Consider the following 6,525-nt stretch of genomic DNA (forward strand, 5'->3'; position numbering starts at 1 on the left):
GGAGCCGCGGGACCCCAAAGGACAGGCGTTGGGAGGGCCTGGTGCTCAGCGCATTGTGGTCTGCGAGTAATTGGCGCTCCGGGTAGGGGTGCGGGAACTGGGAGCGGGTACAGAGACCGGGACCATGCAGGCGCACCGCGGGTTGCGCGGCGGGTGCGAAAGGGAGGCGAGGGATGTGCATCCAGGATGCGAGTGAGGGGCGCGGGACCGGACTCACACACCCGACCCGGCTCCACACCCATCTGCGGTCAGCTCTTCGAACGCGCTCTAAGGCGCGCGACTACACAGACTTCGAGGCATGCTGCAGTCGCTGCGCGCGGGTTTCCAAGAGTGCTTTGTCCCCAGCCCGCTGCGACGGAAGCCTACCCCTAACGAGGCATAAACTTGGCTTGAGGCGCCCGGGAGACGTTCACAGGGAAGAGGCGAAGCTGCGACGCGGGGTTGGGGCTCCGCGGAGGCCCGGGAGCAGCCCAGGCTAGCCTTTTCCCTCCTGCTCCTTTTCTGCGCAGGAAGGCAGTTTGACTGGTCAGTTCATCCAACCCCACGGCGACGGGAGAAAGACCCCCACGCTGCGCCCTTTCGAAGTCTGCGAGGAGTCGGGGCTGCTCCTCCTCCCAAGGGAGCTGGGGGTCTGTACTGAGGCCAGGCCTCGCGCAGGTCTGCAGCGGAGCTCCGCCGTCGGGTTGAGAGAAGGACAGTTCTGGTTACCGCTACCGGCTTCCTCCGGTCGGAGGTGGTGCCGCCCTGGCCTCCAGCCTAGCTCTGGGATGTTACTCTTCCGCGGCAGAGAATAGAGCGCGCCTCTCCCCTCTGCCTGGGTTTCCTCTGGCGCCGGCGCCGGAGGTCAGAAAATTTCGCTGTGGGGCTGAAGAGCCAAATGTGGGATCTGATGGAGTCTTAACATTTCATTTCTTTCTCCCTTATATGTCTGTTTGTCAAAGGGCTTTCTGAACCTGAGCATCGCTTTGACGGAGTGAAGCAAAATATTATGCCTTGAGCAGTCATTCCTTGTTGGAGATGACCCATTTAATCATTGAAAAACCTAGCTAATTGCATTGCTCCGGAAAGGGGACTTTTCTGGATATCCCAGTATTCTTTATAACATTTACTATCTGCAGAATTTAGCATCGATTGTTTTCATTTATTTTCCGAAAATAGGGTAGGGTAGATTTGTGATGTAGTTACAAGTTTCTAAGTAAGTTTTTTTCTTCTTCTTCTTTCCTTTTTTTGCTAAACAATGTTGAAAGGTAAATTACTTTCAAGCACAGGAGTGAAAAAATAGTTATAAAAGTTTGAGTTTCAAGCTCTTCTACTAGAAACTGATCCCCCTTTCTTAACCTCTCCCAGCAATCTTCCCCCCCTCCCCCGCTTCAATTCCAATCTGAGAGCAAGAAGCAAAGCGAAATACCCACTCCTCACATTTATTTACCAAAATAGGTGTCAGGTTTTTAAAATAAACACCCAATATTTCTTTATTATTTGATGTGAAGATCTAGGCTTAAAAAGCTGGGCAGAAACTTTCCTTACTATGGGACTTCTCAATTGTTGAAGCGCTGGCTCTTTTTAATTTATGTATTCAAGCTAATCCTCCCTTGCTCTCCACTCCTTGATGGAGCAATTCTACCAAGCAAGGTAGAAATACTTTCTAATTCATAATGAGATTAGAAAAGAATAATTGTATAATTCTGAGAGCAAAAGGCTTCCTTCCTCCTCAGACTAGCACCATTTTTTATACAAACATCTGTTTTAAAAACTGAATATTCCAGCATGTCAGATTGAAATACCCTTAAATTGTTTTGGTAATATGAAAAAGGGACATATTCCTAATTTTAACTTTCTTCCATGTTTATTGCTTTGGGTACCAAGAATGAAAAACCAAAAGTTAGGGCTTTGAATAATCACAACCATCCTTTAGTTCACAAATTCTTTCCAACTTAGTGTCATTCTCATCCAGAGGTCAAAACAAGATTTGCTTTTCTCTTCCTATGTCAACTCCCTGGTCTACCATTCTAGTAACAGGAGGCTGGGAAATTTGTTCTCCACTACACAGAGTGTTTGAAAAGAATGGTTTCAGTGGTTAAATTACATACTAAATTTGCTTTGTTTTCCTTGTAAAGTTTCTGTGGGATCTGGTTAATTCTCCACCATCATCACCTTCATCTTTGCCATTAAAAATAATCAAAATTAGAATTTAGAAGGTAAAGCTACCCAGCATTAAAAAAATCAATAATTAAAAAAAATTGCTTCATTGAGTATCTCAGTGATTTAGCCTTGACTGAATAGCTATGGTTGCTTAATGGAATAAAATTCCAGGAAACATAGTGTGTGTCTTCAGTCCTGTCATTATTAAACAAACATTTTGTCATTTTTATAGTCCTTTAAATATTTCAGTTGCTCTCAAGTTAATCCTTTAATTGTTTTGCCCTTAAACACCAAAATCTTGAGGTTTACTCATAAGCCATTTCTATACAGGGATATAACTATAAATAATAATCAGCCCTGAATTCAGGGTGTCTGTCTGCCTTCTCCCTGATGAACTTAAAGTGACTTTGCATTTGTTTTCATTTTTAATATAGTTTATTTGTTATAATGAGAGAGGAAATATTTTTCTTTTGTTGTACCATAAAATACTGAGGCTAGAAAAGCTCAAATGTGACTAGGCTAGAGGAATACAAAGGGGAACAGAAGCCAGAACCTGTATCTATCAAATGCTCACCTGTTCCAGCATCAGTAATTACCAGGTTAAAATGTCCTGTGGACTTACTTTAATCAAGTGACCCAGAGTCCTATTTCATTTGACTTGTTTCTTGCCTTTATCTGTTTGGATTCTTAAAAAGTGTCTGAAGGTTTGGGCCTGGAGCTGCTGGAGATCCCTTTGGTTCTGAGATAATTGCCTCCATGAGATCAGTGCTAACAGCCTGTAGAAGTCTCCTACTAACTAGGAGGTGATGGTGTTTGGAAAGGCTATGTCAAAGAACAGAAGATCAACCAGGCTTGAGAGAAAGGATAATGGGTCCCCAAAGAAGGTGATAAATCCAAACTAGACTCTACTGTCTCGGTTTCAAAACTCCAGAATCAAAGCTCTTTTAGACTCATGCATCTAAAAGCTCTTTTAGATCTTGGTTTTCCCAAATTGATTGGAGCTGTTTGCAGGGGAGCTGGTGGCCATGACTGGGATGGCACAAGCAGATTGACCTTCCTGCCGGCAGTGGAGGAGTGCTAGGAATAGTCAACCCCTGACTTCCAAGGAGAGGTATGGTGGGAACAAAATGCAGAGGAGATATTGCTGCTTCTCCCACCAACTCCCTTTTTCACTACACAGAAGGAACCATGGTGAGGTGGAAAGGGCAGCCTGTACCTCACTGGTTGGATAGTAGACCTCAGTTTCCTCTTATAAATGAAGGACGTTGAACTAGATCATGGTTAAGGCCTTCTCAGTTTTGTGATTTGATGAGAGGTGAGGAAGAAAAGTATTAGAGATTGACTCATTGAGTCTGCCTTCCTATATGCCAGAAGTTTTCAGGGATACGTTGCTATCGACCATTCCAATTTAACTTTTGTTAGCTCTGTAGGTGCCCCTTCTTTTTTCTTGCACCATCAGTATTTTCTTCTTTTATGAATTATTGCCGTCATCATACAAGCCACCGGTAATATCTACTAACCTTTAAAAATGCTCCCTGATCTAATATCCCCCTCCAGCTACTGCCCTATTTCTCTGGTTCCCTTTACAGCAAAACTCATCAAAAAAGTAAAGTATAGTCACTGTCTCCACTTCCTTGTCTCTCATTCTCTCTCTCTTTTTACATTTTATTTATTTTGTTGTTGTTAAGAATATACACAGAAAAACATACAACAGTTTCTACATGTACCATTTAGTGACATTGATTACATTCTTCAAGTTGTGCAACCATTCTCACCCTCCTTTTCTGAGTCCCCCCTTCCACCGCCCCCATTAACATAAATTCACTGCCCTCTAAGGTTTCTATCTATCTTTCAAGTTACTGTTTTCCGTTTGATCCCATGTAGATAGTTCTTAAAAGAGCATAATGCTCAAGGACGACTTTTTTTAGTAGTTAAGCTAAACTATTGTTTGGCTTTGAGAAGACTTCAGGGGATATTTTTGGTTTAAATTTTAAGGATTATCTCAGGGCAGTAGTTTCAAGGGATCATCCAACCTTCCTGGCTCCAGGAAATCTGGAGCCCATGAAAATTTGAAATTCTGTTCTATATTTTTCCCCTTTTGATCATGTTTCTTCTATAGAATCTTTGATCAAAATGTTCTGTAATGGTAGCCGAGCATTGTCCTGTTCTTCTAGTCTCAGTTGTTCATGGAGGCAGTTAATCACACATTCTATATCCTCCTTCTATTCCTCATGCTCCTTCTTCCTCTCTTGCTGCCTTGGATTGTTGTGCCTTGGATGGCCTCTTGTAAGCTTTTAAGACCCCAGGCAATATACAACTAACTAGGAAGTAGAACAGAAGCACTAAACAAGTTATTAGGCCAATTAACTGGGATGTCACATGAAACCATGGCTCTAAACATCCAAACCAAGAAACCAAATTCAGTGAGGATTTTGGTTGTACATAAGCAACCTCAGCAGCTACTCTTCTTTTTTTTTTTGGTTGATATGTGTGATATACGATATGTCTATCACACAACTTTTGCCAATTCAACTTTTTACAGGTGTACAATTATTGACAGCAATTACATTAATTGGCTTTACAACTCTACCCTTAATCAATTTGAATTTTCCTCACTGTTAATCTTCCCTTTTCCCCTCCAGCCTACCCCTGATAACCATAATAAACTTTGTTCTCTATACATTTACCTTTTTTTTGTCTTTTGTATAAGTGATGTCATTCAATATTTGTACTTTTTTGATTGACTTATTTCAATCTGCATAATGTCTTCCAGCTCCATCCATATCATAGCATATATCAAGACTTATTTCTCCTACTGCCTGAGTAGTATTCAGTTGTAAGTGTGCGCCACATTTTGCTTATCCATTCATCTGCTGATGAGCATTTAGGTTGTTTCCACCTTTTGGTTATTGGCAATAGGGCTGCAATGAACACTGATGTACAATCTCTTTTTGAGTCTCTGCTTTCAAGTATTTTGGGTATGTAAGATACCTAGGAGAGGAATTGCTGGGTCATGTGGTAATTCTATTTTTAGTTTTTTTGAAGAACCTCCACACTGTTTTCCACAACAGCTGTACAATTTTGCATTCCCATCAGCAATGGGTAATGCTTCCATTTTCCCCACATTCTTGCCAACATTTGTATTTCCTGTGTTTTTTTTTTTTTTAATCTTAGCCATACTAGTGGGTGTGAAATGGTATCTCATTGTGGTTTTAATTTACATCTCTCTGATAGCTAATGGGAAACCCTGGTGGCGTAGTGGTTAAAAGCTAAGGCTGCTAACCAAAGGGTTGGCAGTTCGAATTTGCCAGGCACTCCTGGGAAACTCTATGGGGCAGTTCTACTCTGTCCTATAGGGTCACTATGAGTCGGAATCGACTTGATGGCACTGGGTTTGGTTTTTTGGTTTGGATGGCTAATGATGCTGAATATCTTTTCATATGTTTGGTGGCCATTTGAATTTCCTCTTTTGTAAAATGTTCGTTCAAGTCTTTTGCCCATTTTATGACTGGGTTATTTGTCTTTTTGCTGTTAAGTTATTGAAGTCTTATACATATTTTGGCTATTAGATTCTTGCCAGATATATGGTTTCCAAAGATATTCTCCCATTTGGTAGCTTGTCTTTTTTCCTGAAGTCCTGTTTATTTTATCTTCTGCTGTTTGTGCTTTTGTTATTGTGTTAGATTATCCATTGTTAAAAGCTAGACCTGACAGCGTTGCCCTTGCTTTTTCTTCTAAGAATTTTATAGCTTTAATTTGCACATTTAGGTCCTTAATCCATTTTGAATTTGTTTTTCTGTATGGTGTGAGGCATGTGATTCTGTTTCATTTTTCTGCATGTGGAAATCCAATTTTCCCAGCACCGTTTTTTGAAGACACTCTTCTTTTCCCATTGAAAGGACTTAGTACCCTTCTCAAAAAATCAGTTGACCAGAGATGTGTGGGTTTATTTCTGGACTATTAATTCTTTTCCATTGGTGTATGTGTCTGTTGTTATACCAGTACCAGGCTATTTTGATTACTGTAGCTATGTAGTATGTTTTAAAGTCAAGACGTGTGAGTCCTTCTGCTTTGTTCTTCTCTTTCAACAGCGTTTAGTGATTTGGAGTTCCATTCTCTTTTGAATTTACTCTAATCAGATTTTTGCCCTCATCACTCTAATTGAAAGTTCTCCTGACATGGTCAGCACTGACCTCAATGTTGCCACATCTAATGGTCAACATTTAATCCTCATCTTACTTGACCTATCAGCAGCATTTGACAGAGATCATCACTCCTTCTTTCTAGAAACTTCACTTGACTTCCATGACACTACTGCTTAGTTTCCCTTCTACCTAACTGGTTGTTTCTTCTGTCTTCTTTATTGCTTTCTCTTCTCTTCAC

Source organism: Elephas maximus, chromosome 1 (genome assembly GCF_024166365.1).
Source record: "Elephas maximus indicus isolate mEleMax1 chromosome 1, mEleMax1 primary haplotype, whole genome shotgun sequence".
Taxonomy (NCBI): Eukaryota; Metazoa; Chordata; class Mammalia; order Proboscidea; family Elephantidae; genus Elephas; species Elephas maximus.